General features: G+C 41.0%; 14 non-coding genes across 14 annotated transcripts; all 14 read right to left on the bottom strand.

The window, feature by feature from the left end:
• Nucleotides 1–293: 293 nt before the first annotated feature.
• LOC135478412 (U4 spliceosomal RNA) lies at nt 294–428 on the bottom strand. The gene has a single exon (XR_010445330.1). It is a non-coding gene; the product is annotated as a U4 spliceosomal RNA (small nuclear RNA).
• Nucleotides 429–6787: 6359 nt separating this feature from the next.
• On the bottom strand, nt 6788–6928 carry LOC135478384 (U4 spliceosomal RNA). The gene has a single exon (XR_010445304.1). It is a non-coding gene; the product is annotated as a U4 spliceosomal RNA (small nuclear RNA).
• A 7405-nt stretch (nt 6929–14333) lies between these two features.
• On the bottom strand, nt 14334–14474 carry LOC135478403 (U4 spliceosomal RNA). Its single transcript, XR_010445322.1, has one exon. It is a non-coding gene; the product is annotated as a U4 spliceosomal RNA (small nuclear RNA).
• Nucleotides 14475–14881: 407 nt separating this feature from the next.
• Nucleotides 14882–15022, bottom strand: LOC135478676 (U4 spliceosomal RNA). The gene has a single exon (XR_010445579.1). It is a non-coding gene; the product is annotated as a U4 spliceosomal RNA (small nuclear RNA).
• Nucleotides 15023–15462: 440 nt separating this feature from the next.
• On the bottom strand, nt 15463–15602 carry LOC135478400 (U4 spliceosomal RNA). The gene has a single exon (XR_010445319.1). It is a non-coding gene; the product is annotated as a U4 spliceosomal RNA (small nuclear RNA).
• Nucleotides 15603–16044: 442 nt separating this feature from the next.
• Nucleotides 16045–16185, bottom strand: LOC135478397 (U4 spliceosomal RNA). The gene has a single exon (XR_010445316.1). It is a non-coding gene; the product is annotated as a U4 spliceosomal RNA (small nuclear RNA).
• A 440-nt stretch (nt 16186–16625) lies between these two features.
• Nucleotides 16626–16766, bottom strand: LOC135478664 (U4 spliceosomal RNA). The gene has a single exon (XR_010445568.1). It is a non-coding gene; the product is annotated as a U4 spliceosomal RNA (small nuclear RNA).
• A 439-nt stretch (nt 16767–17205) lies between these two features.
• LOC135478653 (U4 spliceosomal RNA) lies at nt 17206–17346 on the bottom strand. Its single transcript, XR_010445557.1, has one exon. It is a non-coding gene; the product is annotated as a U4 spliceosomal RNA (small nuclear RNA).
• Nucleotides 17347–17785: 439 nt separating this feature from the next.
• On the bottom strand, nt 17786–17926 carry LOC135478642 (U4 spliceosomal RNA). The gene has a single exon (XR_010445546.1). It is a non-coding gene; the product is annotated as a U4 spliceosomal RNA (small nuclear RNA).
• Nucleotides 17927–18367: 441 nt separating this feature from the next.
• On the bottom strand, nt 18368–18508 carry LOC135478631 (U4 spliceosomal RNA). Its single transcript, XR_010445535.1, has one exon. It is a non-coding gene; the product is annotated as a U4 spliceosomal RNA (small nuclear RNA).
• Nucleotides 18509–18947: 439 nt separating this feature from the next.
• LOC135478619 (U4 spliceosomal RNA) lies at nt 18948–19088 on the bottom strand. The gene has a single exon (XR_010445524.1). It is a non-coding gene; the product is annotated as a U4 spliceosomal RNA (small nuclear RNA).
• A 439-nt stretch (nt 19089–19527) lies between these two features.
• LOC135478402 (U4 spliceosomal RNA) lies at nt 19528–19668 on the bottom strand. The gene has a single exon (XR_010445321.1). It is a non-coding gene; the product is annotated as a U4 spliceosomal RNA (small nuclear RNA).
• Nucleotides 19669–21725: 2057 nt separating this feature from the next.
• Nucleotides 21726–21866, bottom strand: LOC135478606 (U4 spliceosomal RNA). Its single transcript, XR_010445512.1, has one exon. It is a non-coding gene; the product is annotated as a U4 spliceosomal RNA (small nuclear RNA).
• Nucleotides 21867–22307: 441 nt separating this feature from the next.
• On the bottom strand, nt 22308–22448 carry LOC135478594 (U4 spliceosomal RNA). The gene has a single exon (XR_010445501.1). It is a non-coding gene; the product is annotated as a U4 spliceosomal RNA (small nuclear RNA).
• Between the last annotated feature and the right edge of the window lie 434 nt (nt 22449–22882).

The following is a 22882-nucleotide window of genomic DNA, read 5'->3' as shown; positions in this document are numbered from 1 at the left end:
AATCCAGTTCACTCTGTTGTACAACACGATCTGTTTACGCTACGGATTGGAAAGCTGCAAAGTACTGACGAGCTCCTCGAAGAACACCAAAGGCAACAACCACTCCTCGAGGAAAAAACTGACAAAACTTCTTCGCAACATCAAGCTGTTCCGCATAGTCTCCTTTTATTGCAACCCGAACGGTGCGGCGCAGCCGCTCTCCGTGCAACATTTTCTGCAAGCAAGAAGTCTGTTTTTCCCCCACAGGCTGTCCAACCCGGAGGTTGACACCCGCGGGAATAAAACGCAGGTGTAAAGGTTTCTCCTCTCAAAGTAATCAATCACAAAAAACACTTTTACGCAGGAGTATGAGAAACCCGGTTTTCAACTAGCAATAACCACGCCTCGGATTTTCCTCATTGGCTATGGTACCGCCACTGCGCAAAGCTGATTACTCAGCTGTAAAAATTCAGAGCTCATTATACTGTACCCGTAGCTAAAGACGGGCTTCAACACACACAAACGCAATAGGGTCGTCGTGCTTGTCACCATATTTCGGAAAATGCTCCATCGTTATTTTCAAGTTAGTTAGCCCCCGTGGGGTTTCCGGGGTGATAAGAATAGGACCTCAGCCCTCTAGGCAAGCTTGTCGTAAAAGTCGACTAACCTAGAGCTCTCCTGTGTGAGCCCGGTGAATATAATAGTCTCACATCTTCCCGGTTGTGTGAGAGGCAACCGGGGAGCGACCTGTTTGCCGTGGGTTGCGACCCGTAATCTACGAGGACGGGATCCTGGTGGCTGAGGGTGGGTTGGTCTTGCGAGATCCTCACGCCCAACACGCCACTTTGGCCCTTACTTGGAGAGAGACGGGAGGTCGGATGGGCCCGGTCCGATCAATCGGCTTGGTCATGTCTTGCCTCTGCGTTGTCCCAATTGCTTCAATAACAGCACATCATTTAGCGAACAAATTTTATTTCTGAAATATCGTTTGCGGGACTACGTTTTGAGGCGGTGGCTCATGGGTCAATCGAGTAGATTGAATTTAACCTTTGGTATAAATCAATCTGTTCGAGTATACCTCATATGGAATCCTTGGTGTCTTTCCTGCTGGGTATTCCCAGGTTCAGGCATCGCCCTTGTTGGCACTCCGTGGTGGGTGGGGAACATATGGGGTGAAATTTACAAATATATGCCATGTCTTCTTCAAAACTTTCTTTAAATGCTTCAAATGTATGTAACCGGTCTTCCTCTCAGCCGACTTTGTCTTTAAGTGCTGATAAAAAGAGGAAGTTATCAGACTCGCTTGATAATGAACAGAACAGTTGGCCGGCTTTCATTGTTCTCTCAACTAAGAGTGAACAAAAGCCGGCTTCAAAAATTCATCCGTTTCTGTTGCAAAGGGCTCTCCAGGGTGCAGCTGGAACTCTTAAAAATGTTAAAAAACTGAGATCCGGAGACATTCTCATTGAATGTTTCCGGCAACAACAATCAAAAAATTTACTTAACTTAAATAAAATATCTGATATATCTGTTTTCACCTCCCCTCACCATTCCCTGAACAGCTGTCAGGGAATCACTAGTGACAGGGATGGTGATATAGCTGACCTAACTGAGGAAGAAATCTGCGAAGAACTAAATTCACAGGGTGTTATCAGAGTAAAACGCTTCGTTACGAAGAAATCTGGTAACATCCTTAAACTTAATACTTATCTGCTAACATTTAACACTACCTCCCTTCCGTCGCATATTTACGTTGGCCCCTATAGGGTTAATGTGGATTTATATATCCCAAATCCTATACGTTGTTTTATTTGCCAACGATTTGGTCATGGCAAGGGACAATGTAAGAACAAACTCATTTGCTTCAGATGCGGCAGTGAAGGGCATGATGGTTTCGGCTGCAGCAACACAGTTAAGTGTTGCAACTGCAGTGGTGATCACATGGCTTCATCAAGGGATTGTCCGCTTTTCGTGAAGGAAAAACAAATTATCAACCTGAAAATTAAAAACAACATATCATATCAGGAAGCCCGGAAATTAGCCTCACTTAGTAATACTTCTCCACAGACTTCGTTTGCCAATGTGGTCAAGCGAGTAGCAACTGTTGCTACTCAAACCTCTTGGACTTGGCCCATTGGAAACGACAAACCTAGTTATGTTTCTTTGCAAATTTCGTCTCAACCCTCGTTAAATTCTTCCTCAACTCAGACTACTTCAACACACCAAATAAAAACAGTAAACAATACAGAGCATCCTGGTAAACCAGCTGAGCCCAATTCCTCTAAAAATAATGACAAAAACAAATCCAAAAACAAATCTCAAAATAATAATAACCAAACAACTGATAAACCTAGTGGCCCGACAGAGCGTCCCTCTAAGGCCACTAGGGATCCTGTACAAACTTTTAATAAGTTTGGATCGTTGGAGGACGTTGGTCCTTCGGCATCAGATGCGGAGGTGATGGATATATCACCCGCGCCGGGGAGATCTGACAGCCGGTCTCCACGAAGGGGTCGCCCGCGGTCCAAGCACAGAGAGAGATCTCCGGTGCGTCTCCCTCCATGGTGGCGATATGCGATGAAGTTGTACAGTGGAATTGTCGAGGTCTTAAAGTAAATTTTATTGAAATAACACAGCTAGTTCAATTACTAAATCCTATTGCCCTTTGTCTTCAGGAGACTCACCTGAAGACATCTGACAAAGATAAAATAAATCTTAAAAATTATTCTTTATATACTACTTATTCAAATGAAGAAGAGCGAGCTGCAGGCGGCTCCTCAATATTCATAAATAACAATATTATCCACAGCCCTGTTTCTCTGGATACAGAGCTTCAGGCTGTGGCCGTCCGTGTTTCGTTGTCTAAAACAATCACATTATGTTCCGTTTATATACCTCCAAACACTTCTCTGTCAGCTTCTCAGTTACATAATCTTACAGAACAATTACCTAAACCGTTTATTATTATGGGAGATTTTAATTCCCATAACCCTCTATGGGGCAGTAATAACATAAATAATAAGGGCAAGATAGTCGAAGACTTCTTATCTAACGATGAACTGTGTTATTTCAATGATGGTTCTAATACCTATTTACATCCGGGTAATGGCACTTATTCTGCTATCGATCTCACTATCACAGATCCATCACTTCTCCCAGATTTTTCTTGGAGGGTGCATGACGATCTTTGTGGTAGTGACCATTTTCCTATAATCCTAGAACATATCACTTCTAATTCTTTAGAACGTGTAGCTAGGTGGAAATTCGATAAAGCAGATTGGATCGCATTTGAGATGTTCTGTGAGGCTGACATCACTCCAGAGAATCTCAATGCTGCAGAAGATCCTCTTTTAAAATTTAATGAACTTATATTAACAGCAGCTGATAGAACCATACCTAAGACCTCGACAAATCCCAAATCCAAAAGTAAACCCTGGTACGACGATGACTGTCGCAAAGCCATAAAGGATCGCAAAAAGGCCGAGCGCAGATTTAATCATTGTCCTGATAATAATAATTTAAACCAGGTCCGTATATTCGGAGCTAAGGCTCGCCGATTAATTAAATCTAAGAGACGTACTTGTTGGCGGAACTTTGTTTCAGGTATTACGTCAAAAACACCCATGCGTAAGGTCTGGAACATGGTTCAGAAGCTTAAGGGCAAAAACAACAAAGCCAAAATTCAGCATTTAAAAGATGGCGATACCCTATTAACATCGCCGTCTGAAATAGCGAATAAACTAGCTGAAACAATATCTCAGAAATCTTCTTCTGAGAATTACACTTCTGAGTTTCGACGTATTAAAATACATAAGGAGAAAATTAAATTGCCTTTTTCTTCTAAGAGTTTAGAAGATTATAATCGACGTTTTTCAATTGAGGAACTTAAAACTTCTCTTAAAAAGGCCCACGATACTGCGTGTGGCCCTGATAATATATATTATAAGCTTCTGAATCATTTACCATCTGAGCCACTTGAGACTCTCTTAGATTTACTTAATGACATTTGGCAAACTGGTAATTTTCCGCCGACTTGGAGGGAGGCGTGTATTATCCCGGTCCCTAAACCGGGTAAGGATCATACTGATCCAAATAATTACCGTCCCATAGCTCTTACCAGCTGCGTCTGTAAGACTATGGAACGGATGGTAAATGATAGGCTTGTTTGGTTTCTTGAAACCAACAAGCTACTATCTAATATACAATGTGGTTTTCGTCAAGGTCGATCTACTTTAGATCACCTTGTCCGTTTCGAAACTTTTATTCGTGACGGTTTTATTAATAATGAACATGTCGTGTCGATATTTTTTGACCTTGAAAAGGCCTACGACACCACATGGAAATATGGTATTTTAAAGGACCTTTCTGATATGGGTCTTAAAGGCCGCTTACCATCATTTATATCTGAATTTCTATCTGATCGTCAGTTTAAGGTACGGGTGGGGCCCACTCTTTCTGATTCGCATGAGCAGGAGATGGGTGTTCCCCAGGGCAGTATTCTTTCGCCAACACTGTTCAGCATAAAAATTAATAGTTTAGCTAAAACGTTGACATCTGGCACTGAGGGTTCTTTATACGTAGATGATTTCCTGATATGCTACCGTGCTAAAAATATGAATAACATCGAGCGGCAACTGCAGCTTTGTCTCAACAAGATTGAGAAATGGGCAGTTGCCAACGGTTTTAGATTTTCTACATCTAAAACCGTCGGTATGCATTTCTGTAATAAACGGAAACTTCATCTTGACCCTGAGCTTAAATTTTGTGGAGAACCAGTGAAGATTGTTGGGGAAAATAAATTTTTAGGGGTTATATTTGATAAAAAATTATCCTTTATACCTCATATAAAAATGCTTAAAGCTAAATGTACAAAGGCTCTCGATATAATTAAGGTCGTGTCTAGCACCGATTGGGGTGCTGACCGATCAGTTTTACTTAATTTATATCGTTCTCTGGTGAGGTCTAAATTGGACTATGGATCCATCATTTACGGTTCCGCTAGGAAGTCGTATATTAAAATGTTGGATCCTGTTCATCACCAAGGTTTGAGGCTCAGCCTTGGTGCATTTAGAACCTCACCAGTAGAAAGTTTATACGTCGAAGCTAATGAGCCTTCTTTACATCTCAGACGTATAAAACTATGCCTTCAATATACTACAAAGCTTAAAGCACACCCAACAAACCCTGCCTACGACTGTGTTTTCAATCCGTTGCATGTAGACAAATATAACAAATGTCCTAAAAAGATCCCTTCGTTCGGTCTTCGTGTTCGGGACCACGTTGTGGGAGCTGGCATCGAGCTTGAGAATATAGCTCCGGTTTCTTTTCCGGAGTCCCCTCCTTGGCTTCTCCCACAACCTAAATTGATATTTGATCTACGTAAACATAACAAAAGAAATACGAATCCTCTAATAATTCAGCAAAGTTTTTCTGAGATAAAGGCTAATTATCCAGATTATAAATTTATATATACTGACGGGTCGAAGGATGGGGAGAAGGTTGCGGCTGCGGCTGTCTTAGAACAGCGGGTCACTTCTCTTCGTCTTCCATCCTCATCTTCAATCTTTTCTGCAGAGGCCAGAGCTATACTTCTGGCTTTGTCATATGTTTCTGCTGGGCATGCCCAGAGGGCTGTGATCTGCACGGACTCGCTCTCTTGCCTTTTGGCAATTCAGAATAATAAATTTAAAAATCCTTCCATTCTTGACATATTAGCCGTACATAAAAATCTAATTAAAAGAGGTAAAAATATTGTATTCTGTTGGATACCAAGTCACATTGGTATCCATGGAAACACAGTCGTGGACAGGGAGGCGAAAGCTGCCCTTAATAAACCCATATCGAAGATGAAAATTTGTTACACTGATTTTAGATATCATATTCTTAAATATATTCGTCGCCTTTGGCAGGATGAATGGGATTTGCAGATCCACAACAAACTGCATGCTATTCATCCTGTCATTGGCAATAATTCTTATACTCTTAATAGGTCTCGTAGGGACCAAGTAGTTCTAACAAGGTGCCGTATTGGGCATTCTCGTCTAACACACAATTTTATCCTAGATGGGAGCAGTGCTCCTGAGTGTGTTGGTTGTAATGCCCAGTACGGCATGAAACATTTTCTCGTTGACTGTGTGGACTTTGCTCATATTAGGCAAAGATTCTACACAGTCAGCTCTATATTTGATTTATTTGACAGTGTCGCTGGCGATACTGTCATTAATTACTTAAAACATATTGGATTATATCATAAGATATAATTTCATTTTATTTCATAGATATTTCTAGTTCATATATACATATTTGTGGTTTTCAAGTTTTTAAAGAGCTTTGATTGTTTTACCTAGTTTTAAACATGTCTGTTATTTTTCATTTGTTTTGTATGTTCATACTTCAGTCTTGAAAACCATATACTGATTCCTGGTTTTAAACATGTTCTCGCCACGATATGGCTGAAATATTGCCGATGTGGCGTAAAGCCATAATCATTCATTCATTCAAGTTAGTTAGATTACAGGTAAATTTCGTCGGTTTTTCTTTAAAAGACCTGATAAAATTCCGGCGAGGAAAATTCCCCATGCCCCGGGAGGTGTACTATATGTAAGTTTTTATAATGCTCTGACTATACATTTAGCAACAACATCATTACTAAATTTGGGAAGTTATTTGCATTTGCTGCGTATGTGCCTGTCTGGCGGAAGGCGTTTTTTTGAATGGCCCAAATGACATGCTTCCAACAAATAGATGACATTCAGTTTGCACTGAGGACAAGATGTTTGTGTTTCTATGTTTGAGTTAAGAATTGTTGATCCCGTAAGAGCATCCAAAAATAGCGACCGGCGATCGTATTTCAGACCGCCAGCGCGGGGTATTGGGAATAGTTTTCAACTAGCAATAACCACGCCTCGGATTTTCCTCATTGGCTATGGTACCGCCACTGCGCAAAGCTGATTACTCAGCCGTAAAAATTCAGAGCTCATTATACTGTACCCGTAGCTAAAGACGGGCTTCAACACACACAAACGCAGACGGGTCGTTGTGCTCGTCACCCTATTTTGCAAATGGCTGCATTGTTATTTTCAAGCTAGTTTAATTTTTTGAAATTTTCGTTGTTTTTCTTTAAAAGACCTGAAAACATTACGCCGAGGAATACTCCCCAGGCCCCGGGAGGTGTATGTAAGTTTTTACAATGCTCTGACTTTACATTTAGCAACAACATCTGTACGAAATTTGGGAACTTATTTGCATTTGCTGCATATGTGCCTGTCTTGCGGAAGGCGTTTTTTTGAATGGCCCAAATGACATGCTTCCAACAAATAGAGCCCCGTGGGGTTTCCGGGGTGATAAGAATAGGACCTCAACCCTATAGGCAAGCTTGTCGTAAAAGTCGACTAACCTAGAGCTCTCCTGTGTGAGCCCGGTGAATATAATAGGCTCACATCTTCCAGGTTGTGTGAGAGGCAACCGGGGAGCGACCTGTTTGCCGTGGGTTGCAACCCGTAATCTCCGAGGACGGGATCCTGGTGGCTGAGGGTGTGTTGGTCTTGCGAGATCCTCACGCCCAACACGTCACTTTGGCCTTTACTTGGAGAGAGACGGGAGGTCGGATGGGTCCGGTCCGATCAATCGGCTGGTCATGTCTAGCCCTACACTTGATCCCGTTTGTTATTCTTTGTCTTACCGAGATGTCAAGTTGGCTCTTCTTCAGAAGCACTTCCTTTGGGGTCAATGCAGAAGGCGGTGGCTAATGGGTCAATCGAGTAGATTGAATTTAACCTTGTTGGTATGAATCAATCTGTTCGAGTATACCTTGCGTGGATTCCCTGTTTTTATTCTCTGCTGGTCATCCGCAGAGGTAGATTCGCCCTTGTTGGCACTCCGTGCCGGGTGGGGGACACGCAAGGTGAAATTAAAAAAAATATAACATGGCTTCTTCTGAAATTACAACAGTCGTTGCTAAGAAAAGAAAAAATGAAGTTCCATTAGATATTGAAGGAGAAAATGCTTGTTTTCCTACATTCTTAGTAATATCTAATAAAAATGAAGGCAAAATGAAAATAAATCCATTTGTATTAAAAAAAACAATAGAAAGTTATGCTGGAACGTTAAAACAAGTTAAAAAAATGAAATCTGGGAACATTTTGTTGGAAGTTTCCAGAAAACAGCAATATATAAATTTACTAAAAATTCAAAATATAGGAGAGCAGCCTGTTTCTGTTTCTCCACATAATACATTAAACTGCTGTCATGGCATAATTCGGGACAGAGACCAGGACCTTACTGAAATGACAGAGCAAGAAATATCTGAAGAACTTAAACATCAAGGAGTGATAAAGGTCAAACGCTTCATAATAAAACGCCCCCGTGGGGTTTCCGGGGTGATAAGAATAGGACCTCAGCCCTCTAGGCAAGCTTGTCGTAAAAGTCGACTGACCTAGAGCTCTCCTGTGTGAGCCCGGTGAATATAATAGGCTCACATCTTCCCGGTTGTGTGAGAGGCAACCGGGAAGCGACCTGTTTGCCGTGGGTTGCAACCCGTAATCTACGAGAACGGGATCCTGGTGGCTGAGGGCGGGTTGGTCTTGCGAGATCCTCACGCCCAGCACGCCACTTTGGCCCTTACTTGGAGAGAGACGGGAGGTCGGATGGGCCCGGTCCGATCAATCGGCTTGGTCATGTCTTGCCTCTACCTGGTCCCAGAGTATCCATAACACCAATCCTTAGAGAATATCTGTTATTTCTGAAATTTTGTTTGCGGGACTAGGTTTTGAGGCGGTGGCTCATGGGTCAATCGAGTAGTATGTGTCTGATGTGTGACCTTATTAGCCTAATGGGGTTTGCTCATTGAGGCCATCTATTCGAGTATACCTCACGTGGAGTCCTTGATGTCTTTCCTGCCGGGTATTCCCAGGTTCAGGCATCGCCCTTGTTGGCACTCCGCGGTGGGTGGGGAACACGTGGGGTGAATTCGTATTATATATTTATTATGTCTACCTTAAACCTTCCATTAAATGTATCTAATGAATCGATCAGGTCTTCCTCTCAGCCGGCTTCGTCGAATGCTGACAAAAAGAGGAAGTTAGAGGTTTTATCAGACTGCCTTGATAATGCGCAGGATACATGGCCGTCTTTTATCGTTCTCTCAACAAAGAGTGAACAGAAGCCGGCATCTAAAATCCACCCATTTATGTTAAAACGAGCCTTGCAGGGCGCAGCGGGCACACTAAAAAACGTGAAAAAGCTGAGATCCGGAGACATTCTTATAGAATGTTTCCGGAAACAACAATCCACAAATCTCCTGACTTTAAACAAAATATGCGAAATTCCGGTGTTTACATCCCCTCATAGTGCCCTAAATAGCTGTCAGGGGATTATACGTGATAGGGATGGAGATATTAGAGACCTAACTGAGGAAGAAATTTGCGCAGAGTTACATTCACAGGGTGTTACCAGAGTGAAACGTTTCACAACAAAAAAAGCTGGTAACATCCTAAAATTAAATACATATCTTCTAACTTTCAATACTAAATCCCTTCCGTCGTACATCTACATTGGCCCGTATAGGGTTAGTGTAGACTTGTATATTCCTAACCCAACGCGGTGTTTCAACTGTCAAAAATTTGGTCACGGAAAGGGCCAGTGTAAAAATAAACTGGTTTGCTTCCGATGTAGTAGTGAAGGTCATGATGGTTTCGACTGTAGCAGCACAATTAAGTGTTGCAATTGCGGTGGAGATCATATGGCCTCCTCTAAAGACTGTCCATTGTTCCTTAAAGAAAAACAAATAATAAATTTAAATCTTAAAAACAATATATCGTATCAGGAAGCCCGCAAACTAGTCTCGCCTCCTAATACTTCACCGCAGACTTCGTTTGCCAATGTGGTCAAGCGAGTAGTATCTGTTGCTACTCAAACTTCCTTGACTTGGCCCATTGGAAACGACAAACCTAGTTCTACTTCTGTCCAACTTTCGGCTCAACCTGCGCTTAATTCCTGCTCAACTCAGACTACGACAATACAACAAATAACGCCGGTAAGTAGCACTCTACAAACTGATAAACCTGAACCCAATGCCCCTAAAAATAATGACAAAACTAAGTTCAAAAATAAAACTCAAAATAATAATAATAAACCTAGTGGCCCCACAGAGCGTCCCTCTAAGGCCACTAGGGATGCTATCCAAACTTTTAATAGGTTTGGATCGTTGGAGGACGTTGGTCCTTCAACATCGGATGCGATGGATACATCACCCGCACCAGGGAGATCTTCCAGCCGATCTCCACGGAAGGGTCGGCCTCGATCCAAACATAAAGATAAATAACCCATACGCCTTCCTCCATAATGTCTTCTTTAGATAAAATTATACAGTGGAATTGTCGAGGTCTTAAGGCAAATTTTATTGAAATAACACAGCTAGTTCAATCTTTTAATCCAGTTGCCCTGTGTCTTCAGGAAACTCACCTGAAGACACCTGACAAAGATAAAATCACTCTTAAAAACTATTCCCTTTATAGCACATATTGTATTAAAGAAGAGCGAGCTGCAGGCGGCTCCTCGATCTTCATAAATAACAATATTATCCACAGCCCTGTTGCTCTGGATACAGAGCTTCAAGCTGTGGCCGTTCGTGTTTCATTATATGAAACAGTCACATTATGTTCGGTGTATATACCTCCGAAGACTTCTTTGTCAGCTTTTCAGTTACACAATTTAAAAGAACAGTTACCTAAACCGTTTATAATACTTGGAGATTTTAATTCCCATAACCCCCTATGGGGCAGTAACAACATAAATAATAAGGGCAAGATAGTAGAAGACTTCTTATCGAATGGTGAACTGTGTTATTTCAATGATGGTTCTAATACCTATTTACATCCGGGTAACGGCACTTATTCTGCTATCGATCTCACTATCACGGATCCATCACTTTTCCTTGATTTTTCTTGGAAGGTGCATGACGATCTTTGTGGTAGTGACCATTTTCCTATTATCCTAGAGCATATCACTTCTAATTCTTTAGAACGTGTAGCTAGGTGGAAATTCGATAAAGCAGACTGGATCGCATTCGAGATGTTCTGTGAGGCTGATATCACTCCAGAGACTCTCAATGCAGCAATTGATCCAATATTAAAATTTAACGAGCTTGTTTTACGAGCTGCCGATAGAACTATCCCTAAAACCTCGACAAATCCCAAATCCAAAAGTAAACCCTGGTATGATCAGGACTGTCGCAAAGCCATTAAGGACCGCAAAAAGGCCGAGCGAAATTTTAATATTTGTCCTACTGATAATAACTTAAACCAGGTTCGTATTTTTCGAGCTAAGGCTCGTCGATTACTCAAGTCCAAGAGACGATCTTGTTGGCGGAACTTTGTTTCAGGCATTACGTCAAAAACACCCATGCGTAAGGTCTGGAACATGGTTCAGAAACTTAAGGGCAAAAATAATAAAGCAAAAGTTCAGCATTTAAAAGATGGAGATAATATATTAACATCTCCATCTGATATAGCCAATAAATTAGCTGAAACAATTTCCAACAAATCTTCTTCTAAGAACTATACTAAAAAATTCCAACATATTAAAAACCAGAAGGAGAAAACTAAATTGCCCTTTTCTTCTAAAAATTTAGAAGATTATAATCATCCGTTTAATATCGAGGAACTTAGAACTGCATTAAAAAAGGCCCTGCTTGTGGTCCTGATAATGTATATTATAAGTTTCTGAACCATTTACCACCTGAGCCACTGGAGACTCTCTTGGATTTGATTAATGATATTTGGATAACTGGTAATTTTCCACCATCATGGAGGGAGGCGTGTATTATCCCGGTTCCCAAACCGGGTAAGGATCATACTGATCCAAATAATTACCGTCCCATAGCTCTTACCAGCTGTGTCTGTAAGACTATGGAACGGATGATTAATGATAGACTTGTATGGTTTCTTGAAACCAACAAGCTTTTATCTAATATTCAGTGCGGTTTTCGGCAAGGTAGATCTACCATGGATCACCTTGTTCGATTCGAAACTTTTATTCGCGATGGCTTCATCAATAATGAACATGTGGTGTCCATATTTTCTGACCTTGAAAAGGCCTACGACACCACATGGAAATATGGTATTTTAAAAGATCTCGCGAATATGGGTCTAAAAGGTCGCTTACCTATATTTATATCCAAATTTTTATCCGATCGTCAGTTTAAGGTACGGGTGGGGTCCACTCTTTCTGACTCTTATGAGCAAGAAATGGGTGTACCCCAGGGCAGCATTCTATCACCAACTCTGTTCAGCATAAAAATAAATAGCCTAGCAAAAACATTAACATCTGGCACAGAGGGTTCTTTATACGTGGATGATTTCCTTATATGCTACCGAGCTAAGAATATCAATAATATCGAACGTCAGTTGCAGCTTTGTCTCAATAAGATCGAGAAATGGGCAACTGAAAACGGTTTTAGATTTTCAACGTCTAAAACCGTCGGTATGCATTTTTGTAATAAACGGAAACTTCATCTTGACCCTGAGCTAAATTTTTGTGGTGAACAGGTTAAAATTGTTGGAGAAACAAAATTTTTAGGTATAATATTTGATAGTAAACTATCTTTTATACCTCATATTAAAATGCTTAAAGCTAAATGTACAAAGGCTCTCGATATAATTAAGGTCGTGTCTAGCACCGATTGGGGTGCTGACCGATCAGTTTTACTTAATTTATATCGTTCTCTGGTGAGGTCTAAATTGGACTATGGATCCATCATTTACGGTTCCGCTAGGAAGTCGTACATTAAAATGTTGGATCCTGTTCATCACCAAGGTTTGAGGCTCAGCCTTGGTGCTTTTAGAACCTCACCAGTAGAAAGTTTATACGTGGAGGCAAATGAGCCTTCCTTATACAACCGACGTATTAAACTTAGTCTTCAATATACTACAAAGCTTAAAGCACATCCAACAAACCCTGCCTACGACTGTGTTTTCAATCCATTATATGTAGACAAATATATTAAATGTCCTAACAAGATCCCTTCGTTCGGTCTGCGCATACGGGACCATATTGTGGGAGCTAACATCAAGCTGGAGGATATAGCTCCGGTGTCTTTTCCGGAGTCTCCTCCATGGCTTCTCCCACAAACTAAACTAATATTTGATCTACGTAAATATAATAAATCCAATACAAATCCTCTTATAATTCAGCAAGGTTTTGCTGAAATTAAAGCTAATTATATGGATTATAAATTTATATATACTGACGGGTCGAAGGATGGGGACAGGGTTGCGACTGCGACTGTCATGGAGCAGCGAGTCTCTGCCTTTCGTCTTCCATCCTCTTCTTCAATATTCTCTGCCGAGGCCAGAGCTATACTCCTGGCCTTATCATATGTTTCTTCTGGGTGTGCCCAGAGGGCAATGATATGTACTGACTCGTTGTCTTGCCTATTGGCAATACAGAATAATAAATTTAAAAATCCCTTGATCCTTCAAATTTTAGCTATACATAGGAAATTAATTAGAAGAGGTAAAGATATTATATTTTGCTGGATACCAAGTCATATTGGTATCCATGGAAACACAGTCGCAGACAGGGAGGCGAAAGCTGCCCTAAATAAACCCATATCTAAGATAAAAATCCCTTATACTGACATGAAGTCCAATATTCTTAAATATATTCGTGGCCTTTGGCAGGGTGAATGGAACTTGCAGGTCCATAATAAACTGCATGCCATTCATCCGGTCATTGGCTATAATTCATATACATTTGATATGTCTCGTAGAGACCAAGTCGTTTTAACCAGATGCCGTATTGGACATTCTCATCTGACACACAATTTCATCTTGGATGGGAGCAGTGCTCCCGAGTGTGTTGGATGTGATGCTCAATATGGCATCAAACATATTCTGGTTGACTGTGTAGACTTTGCCCACGTTCGGCAGAGATTCTACACAGTCAACTCTATATATGATTTATTTGACAGCATCGCTGGCGATGTTGTCATAAATTTTTTGAAGGCCATTGGTCTATATCATAAAATTTTTAAATGTCAACTATCTATAGATAAACAGTTATATATATTTATACATGTACTCTAACCCTGGTTTTCGAGTTTTAAATCTTATTTTTCTTTTATTCGATTTTAATCACGTCTGTACTTTTTGTTTTACTTTTGGTGTTCATATTGTCATATCGAAAACCTTAACCGTCTCTTGCTTTCACCTTGTTCTCGCCACGGTATGGCTGAAATATTGCCGATGTGGCGTTACGCCATAATCATTCATTCATTCATTCCAACAAATAGATGACATTTAGATTGCACTGAGGACAAGATGTTTGTGTTTCTATGTTTAAGTTAAGAATTGTTGCTCCCGTAAGATCATTCAAAAATAGCGATCTGCGATCGTATTTCAGACCGCCAGCGCGGGGTATTGGGAATAGTTTTCAACTAGCAATAACCACGCCCCGGATTTTCCTCATTGGCTATGGTACCGCCACTGCGCAAAGCTGATTATACTGTACCCGTAGCTAAAGACGGGCTTTTACACACACACGCGCGATCGGGTTGTCGTGCTCATCACCATATTTCACAAATGGCTGCATTGTTTTTTTCAAGCTAGTTTATTTTATTGAAATTCTCGCTGTTTTTCTTTAAAAGACCTAATAACATTACGCCGAGGAATACTCCCCAGGCCCCGGGAGGTTTTTGTAAGTGTTTACAATGCTCTGACTATACATTTAGCAACAACATCAGTTCTAAATTTGGGAACTTATTTGCATTTGCTGCATATGTGCCTGTCTTGCGGAAGGCGTTTTTTTGAATGGCCCAAATGACATGCTTCCAACAAATAGATGACATTTACCTTGCACTGAGGACAAGATGTTTGTGTTTCTATGTTTGAGTTAAGAATTGTTGCTCCCGTAAGAGCATCCAAAAATAGCGACCGGCGATCGTATTTCAGACCGCCAGCGCGGGGTATTGGGAATAGTTTTCAACTAGCAATAACCACGCCTCGGATTTTCCTCATTGGCTATGGTACCGCCACTGCGCAAAGCTGATTACTTAGCCGTAAAAGTTCAGAGCTCATTATACTGTACCCGTAGCTAAAGACGGGCTTCAACACACACAAACGCAGACGGGTGGTCGTGCTTGTCACCATAATTCGTAAAAGGCTCTGTCGTTATTTTCAAGGTAGTTAGGTTATAGGAAAATTTCGTCGGTTTTCTTTAAAAGACCTGAAAACATTCCGGCGAGGAAAATTCCCCATGCCCCGGGAGGTGTACTATATGTAAGTTTTTACAATGCTCTGACTATACATTTAGCAACAACATCAGTACTAAATTTGGGAAGTTATTTGCATTTGCTGCATATGTGCCTGTCTTGCGGAAGGCGTTTTTTTGAATGGCCCAAATGATATGCTTCCAACAAATAGATGACATTTAGCTTGCACTGAGGACAAGATGTTTGTGTTTCTATGTTTGAGTTAAGAAGTGTTGCTCCGTAAGAGCATCTAAAAATAGCGACCGGCGATCGTATTTCAGACCGCCAGCGCGGGGTATTGGGAATAGTTTTCAACTAGCAATAACCACGCCTCGGATTTTCCTCATCGGCTATGGTACCGCCACTGCGCAAAGCTGATTACTCAGCCGTAAAAATTGAGAGCTCATTATACTGTACCCGTAGCTAAAGACGGGCTTCAACACACACACAAACGCAGACGGGTCGTCGTGCTTGTCACCATAATTCGTAAAAGGCTTCACCGTTATTTTCAAGGTAGTCAGATTATAGTAAAATTTCGTCGGTTTTCTTTAAAAGACCTGATAAAATTCCGGCGAGGAAAATTCCCCATGCCCCGGGAGGTGTACTATATGTAAGTTTTTACAATGCTCTGACTATACATTTAGCAACAACATCAGTACTAAATTTGGGAACTTATTTGCTTTTGCTGCGTATGTGCCTGTCTTGAGGAAGGCGTTTTTTTGAATGGCCCAAATGACATGTTTCCAAAAAATAGATGACATTTAGCTTGCACTGAGGACAAGATGTTTGTGTTTGTATGTTTGAGTTAAGAATTGTTGCTCCCGTAAGAGCATCCAAAAATAGCGACCGGCGATCGTATTTCAGACCGCCAGCGCGGGGTATTGGGAATAGTTTTCAACTAGCAATAACCACGCCTCGGATTTTCCTCATTGGCTATGGTACTGCCACTGCGCAAAGCTGATTACTCAGCCGTAAAAATTGAGAGCTCATTATACTGTACCCGTAGCTAATGACGGGCTTCAACACACACAAACGCAGACGGGTCGTCGTGCTTGTCACCATAATTCGTAAAAGGCTCTGTCGTTATTTTTAAGGTAGTTAGGTTATAGTAAAATTTCGTCGGTTTTCTTTAAAAGACCTGATAAAATTCCGGCGAGGAAAATTCCCCATGCCCCGGGAGGTGTACTATATGTAAGTTTTTACAATGCTCTGACTATACATTTAGCAACAACATGAGTACTAAATTTAGGAACTTATTTGCATTTGCTGCATATGTGCCTGTCTTGCGGAAGGCGTTTTTTTGAATGGCCCAAATGACATGTTTCCAACAAATAGATGACATTTAGCTTGCACTGAGGACAAGGTGTTTGTGTTTCTATGTTTGAGTTAAAACTTGTTGCTCCCGTAAGAGCATCCAAAAATAGCGACCGGCGATCGTATTTCAGACCGCCAGCGCGGGGTATTGGGAATAGTTTTCAACTAGCAATAACCACGCCTCGGATTTTCCTCATTGGCTATGGTACCGCCACTGCGCAAAGCTGATTACTCAGCCGTAAAAATTGAGAGCTCATTATACTGTACCCGTAGCTAATGACGGGCTTTTACACACACACACGCGATCGGGTTGTCGTGCTTATTAGCATATTTAACAAATGGCTGCATTGTTATTTTCAAGCTAGTTTAATTTTTTGAAATTTTCGCTGTTTTTCGTTAAAAGACCTGATAACATTACGCCAAGGAATACTTCCCATGCTCCGGGAGGTGTACTATATGTAAGTTTTTACAATGCTCTGACTTTATATTTAGCAACAACATCAGTACGAAATTTGGGAACTTATTTGCATTTGCTGCATATGTGCCTGTTTTGCGGAAGGCGTTTTTTGAATGGCCCAAATGACATGCTTCCAACAAATAGATGACATTCAGCTTGCACTGAGGACAAGATGTTTGTGTTTCTATGTTTGAGTTAAGAATTGTTGCTCCCGTAAGAGCATCCAAAAATAGCGACCGGCGATCGTATTTCAGACCGCCAGCGCGGGGTATTGGGAATAGTTTTCAACTAGCAATAACCACGCCTCGGATTTTCCTCATTGGCTATGGTACCGCCACTGCGCAAAGCTGATTACTCAGCCGTAAAAATTGAGAGCTCATTATACTGTACCCGTAGCTAATGACGGGCTTTTACACACACACACGCGATCGGGTTGTCGTGCTTATTAGCATATTTAACAAATGGCTGCATTGTTATTTTCAAGCTAGTTTAATTTTTTGAAATTTTCGCTGTTTTTCTTTAAAAGACCTGATAACATTACGCCAAGGAATACTTCCCATGCTCCGGGAGGTGTACTATATGTAAGTTTTTACAATGCTCTGACTTTACATTTAGCAACAACATCAGTACGAATTTTGGGAACTGATTTGCATTTGCTGCATATGTGCCTGTTTTGCGGAAGGCGTTTTTTGAATGGCCCAAATGACATGCTTCCAACAAATAGATGACATTTAGCTTGCACTGAGGACAAGATGTTTGTGTTTCTATGTTTGAGTTAAGAATTGTTGCTCCCGTAAGAGCATCCAAAAATAGCGACCGGCGATCGTATTTCAGACCGCCAGCGCGGGGTATTGGGAATAGTTTTCAACTAGCAATAACCACGCCTCGGATTTTCCTCATTGGCTATGGTACCGCCACTGCGCAAAGCTGATTACTCAGCCGTAAAAATTGAGAGCTCATTATACTGTACCCGTAGCTAAAGACGGGCTTTTACACACACACATGCGATCGGGTTGTCGTGCTTATTAGCATATTTAACAAATGGCTGCATTGTTATTTTCAAGCTAGTTTAATTTTTTGAAATTTTCGCTGTTTTTCTTTAAAGGACCTGATAACATTACGCCAAGGAATACTTCCCATGCTCCGGGAGGTGTACTATATGTAAGTTTTTACAATGCTCTGACTTTACATTTAGCAACAACATCTGTACAAAATTTGGAAACTTATTTGCATTTGCTGCGTATGTGCCTGTCTTGCGGAAGGCCGTTTTTTTGAATGGCTCAAATTACATGCTTCCAACAAATAGATGACATTTAGCTTGCACTGAGGACAAGATGTTTGTGTTTGTATGTTTGAGTTAAGAATTGTTGCTCCCGTAAGAGCATCCAAAAATAGCGACCGGCGATCGTATTTCAGACCGCCAGCGCGGGGTATTGGGAATAGTTTTCAACTAGCAATAACCACGCCTCGGATTTTCCTCATTGGCTATGGTACCGCCACTGCGCAAAGCTGATTACTCAGCCGTAAAAATTGAGAGCTCATTATACTGTACCCGTAGCTAAAGACGGGCTTTTACACACACAGACGCAATCGGGTTGTCGTCGTCATCAGCATATTTTGCAAATGGCCGCATTGTTATTTTCAAGCTAGTTTAATTTTTTGAAATTTTTGTTGTTTTTCTTTAAAAGACCTGATACCATTACGCCGAGGAATACTCCCCAGGCCCCGGGAGGTGTACTATAGGTAAGTTTTTACAATGCTCTGACTATACATTTAGCAACAACATCAGTACTAAATTTGGGAACTTATTTGCATTTGCTGCGTATGTGCCTGTCTTGCGGAAGGCGTTTTTTTGAATGGCCCAAATGACATGTTTCCAAAAAATAGATGACATTCAGCTTGCACTGAGCCGAGATGTTTGTGTTTCTATGTTTGAGTTAAGAATTGTTGCTCCCGTAAGAGCATCCAAAAATAGCGACCGGCGATCGTATTTCAGACCGCCAGCGCGGGGTATTGGGAATAGTTTTCAACTAGCAATAACCACGCCTCGGATTTTCCTCATTGGCTATGGTACCGCCACTGCGCAAAGCTGATTACTCAGCCGTAAAAATTGAGAGCTCATTATACTGTACCCGTAGCTAAAGACGGGCTTCAACACACACAAACGCAGACGGGTCGTCGTGCTTGTCACCATAATTCGTAAAAGGCTCTGTCGTTATTTTCAAGGTAGTTAGGTTATAGGAAAACTTCGTCGGTTTTCTTTAAAACACCTGATAAAATTACGGCGAGGAATACTTCCCATGCTCCGGGATGTGTACTATATGTAAGTTTTTACAATGCTCTGACTTTACATTTAGCAACAACATCAGTACTAAATTTGGGAACTTATTTGCATTTGCTGCGTATGTGCCTGTCTTGCGGAAGGCGCTTTTTTGAATGGCCCAAATGACATGTTTCCAAAAAATGGATGACATTTAGCTTGCACTGAGCCGAGATGTTTGTGTTTCTATGTTTGAGTTAAGAATTGTTGCTCCCGTAAGAGCATCCAAAAATAGCCACCGGCGATCGTATTTCAGACCGCCAGCGCGGGGTATTGGGAATAACTTTCAACTAGGAATAACCACGCCTCGGATTTTCCTCATTGGCTATGGTACCGCCACTGCGCAAAGCTGATTACTCAGTTTTCGTTTATTTACTGGTTTTAGGGCCACTTTCCTGGCGGATATCGTGGCCCATCAAATCAGTGTTTTATTTATTTTTTTTTTTAACACATGAATATTTTGATTACATAACAGCAGTGCGTTTGTATACTATTTACATATGTACATGAGTCAATTAGTGGGATTAACCTCTTTGTGGTAGCATGTTACAGCTTATTCTATAGGTTCAAATGCTGCCATGGTCATTTAACAGAAAGGGGATAAATAGTAAGCTATTTACAGGGATTAACGTTATCTTTACATTAGAAATACATAGATCTGCATTAAAAGATTACAATGAGTTGCCTATACAGAAATTTACACAGAGAGAAAACAACAGTAGTGCCTTTATTTATTGGTTAACAGTTTTGTTCTCTTGCTTCCTCCTCTGTGGCGTGGAGTTAAGGAGCTCCCGCCACTTATACCGGACGCCGTCCAGGAAAAACCAGCGTACTGGAAACCTGTGCCTGTAACAGGTGCGACAAGTATAAATGAGGAGCAAGGATGTCAGGCCTCATCCACTTAGTTGAAGCAAGAGATAGTCCTATTGTCATGATGTCTTTCATGTTTCTGGTCTTCGTTTCCTGGTTGTTAAGTTTCTTTGGTCCCATGGGTCTTCTTATTGTTTTCCCTGTCTTCTTCTTTAATTGATTTCCTTCTCTATTTCCAATTTTTATTTTCTGCCTCCCATGGCGGCGCAGACAGCACGTTTCATAGACCGGTAGAACAGTTCCTGGCCTAGAGTGTTTAGGTGCACTCCGTCGTTGGTTAGAATTTGTTTTTGTGGTCGGATCAGTCCCCGGTGTCTCCAGAAGGTGGCCAATTGGTTGTTTGTCAGCTTCTTGTTAATTTCATGGATTTTTGTATTATAAATGTGGACCGAAATTCGCCGAGTTACCTGACGGTAAAGAAGCTGGCTGATGTAGATCCTTGGAATTTGGAATTTCGTTTTAAGTGCACCAACATAGTCTAAAATATCAGCGCAAATTGCTGCTGCTGATTTGTGAGAGTCCGCATCGTTTCCCCCAATGTGAAGGATAACTAGGTCAGGTTTTGTCTCCTGAAGGAGACTTTCCAATATTCCAGAGCATCTAAGTGTCCCAACTCTAGCTCCCCCAATGCCAAAAAACCGAATGTCTTGGCCTGTTCCAAAGTCGATTCTAGAGTTTGGGATCGAATTTCGAAGGATACTATTCTCCAGTCTATGAACGTAACTGCTGCCGATAATAAAGATTTTCATCCTTTTTTTCCCTGTGAAAACAAATAGAGAAAACAAATATACAAGATAGTTGTATTTTTGATTTGCGAAGGTGTTTTGTTTATGAGATAATGTATATCTTAAGCAAGAAGATATTTGATAAAACAGATATTTAGGAGCAAATTAGTGGTATACCTACCAATCAGAAATTGATAGAGGGTCTGCCCTCGTATGATATATACACATTTGTAAATAAATAGATAATAAATATCAACTAATAAGAATAGATAAATAACAACAAATAAGAGGGCAGATTAGTTAATGGAGAAATATTATTAATTACTACAGTTATCAACTTTTGTGGTTACATTGTTTTCGTGTGCTATGTGATTACTCAGCCGTAAAAATTGAGAGCTCATTATACTGTACCCGTAGCTAAAGACGGGCTTCAACACACACAAACGCAGACGGGTCGTTGTGCTCGTCACCATATTTTGCAAATGCCTGCATTGTTATTTTCAAGCTAGTTTAATTTTTTTAAAAAAACCTCGTCGGTTTTCTTTAAAACACCTGATAAAATTACGGCGAGGAATACTTCCCATGCTCCGGGATGTGTACTATATGTAAGTTTTTACAATGCTCTGACTTTACATTTAGCAACAACATCAGTACTAAATTTGGGAACTTATTTGCATTTGCTGCGTATGTGCCTGTCTTGCGGAAGGCATTTTTTTGAATGGCCCAAATGACATGCTTCCAACAAATAGATGACATTTAGCTTGCACCGAGGACAAGATGTTTGTGTTTCTATGTTTGAGTTAAGAATTGTTGCTCCCGTAAGAGCATCCAAAAATAGCGACCGGCGATCGTATTTCAGACCGCCAGCGCGGGGTATTGGGAATAGTTTTCAACTAGCAATAACCACGCCTCGGATTTTCCTCATTGGCTATGGTACCGCCACTGCGCAAAGCTGATTACTCAGCCGTAAAAATTGAGAGCTCATTATACTGTACCCGTAGCAAAAGACGGGCTTTTACACACACATATGCGATCGGGTTGTCGTGCTTATTAGCATATTTAACAAATGGCTGCATTGTTATTTTCAAGCTAGTTTAATTTTTTGAAATTTTCGCTGTTTTTCTTTGAAGGACCTGATAACATTACGCCAAGGATTACTTCCCATGCTCAGGGAGCTGTACTATATGTAAGATTTTACAATGCTCTGACTTTACATTTAGCAACAACATCTGTACGAAATTTGGAAACTTATTTGCATTTGCTGCGTATTTGCCTGTCTTGCGGAAGGCCGTTTTTTTGAATGGCCCAAATTACATGCTTCCAACAAATAGATGACATTTAGCTTGCACTGAGGACAAGATGTTTGTGTTTCTATGTTTGAGTTAAGAATTGTTGCTCCCGTAAGAGCATCCAAAAATAGCGACCGGCGATCGTATTTCAGACCGCCAGCGCGGGGTATTGGGAATAGTTTTCAACTAGCAATAACCACGCCTCGGATTTTCCTCATTGGCTATGGTACCGCCACTGCGCAAAGCTGATTTAATCAGCCGTAAAAATTGAGAGCTCATTATACTGTACCCGTAGCTAAAGACGGGCTTCAACACACACAAACGCAGACGGGTCGTCGTGCTTGTCACCATATTTCAGAAAAGGATCCACCGTTGTTTTTAAGGTAGTCAGGTTACAGGAAAATTTCGTCGGTTTTCTTTAAAAGACCTGATAAAATTCCGGCGAGGAATACTCCCCAGGCCCCGGGAGGTGTATGTAAGTTTTTACAATGCTCTGACTTTACATTTAGCAACAACATCTGTAAGAAATTTGGGAATTTATTTGCATTTGCTGCATATGTGCCTGTCTTGCGGAAGGCAATTTTTTGAATGGCCCAAATGACATGCTTCCATGAAATAGATGACATTAAGCTTGCACTGAGGACAAGATGTTTGTGTTTCTATGTTAGAGTTAAGAATTGT

Source organism: Liolophura sinensis, chromosome 11 (assembly GCF_032854445.1).
Source record: "Liolophura sinensis isolate JHLJ2023 chromosome 11, CUHK_Ljap_v2, whole genome shotgun sequence".
NCBI classification, from domain to species: domain Eukaryota; kingdom Metazoa; phylum Mollusca; class Polyplacophora; order Chitonida; family Chitonidae; genus Liolophura; species Liolophura sinensis.
Note: the sequence above shows the minus strand (reverse complement) of the source record. Positions and strands in the feature narration are given on the sequence as shown.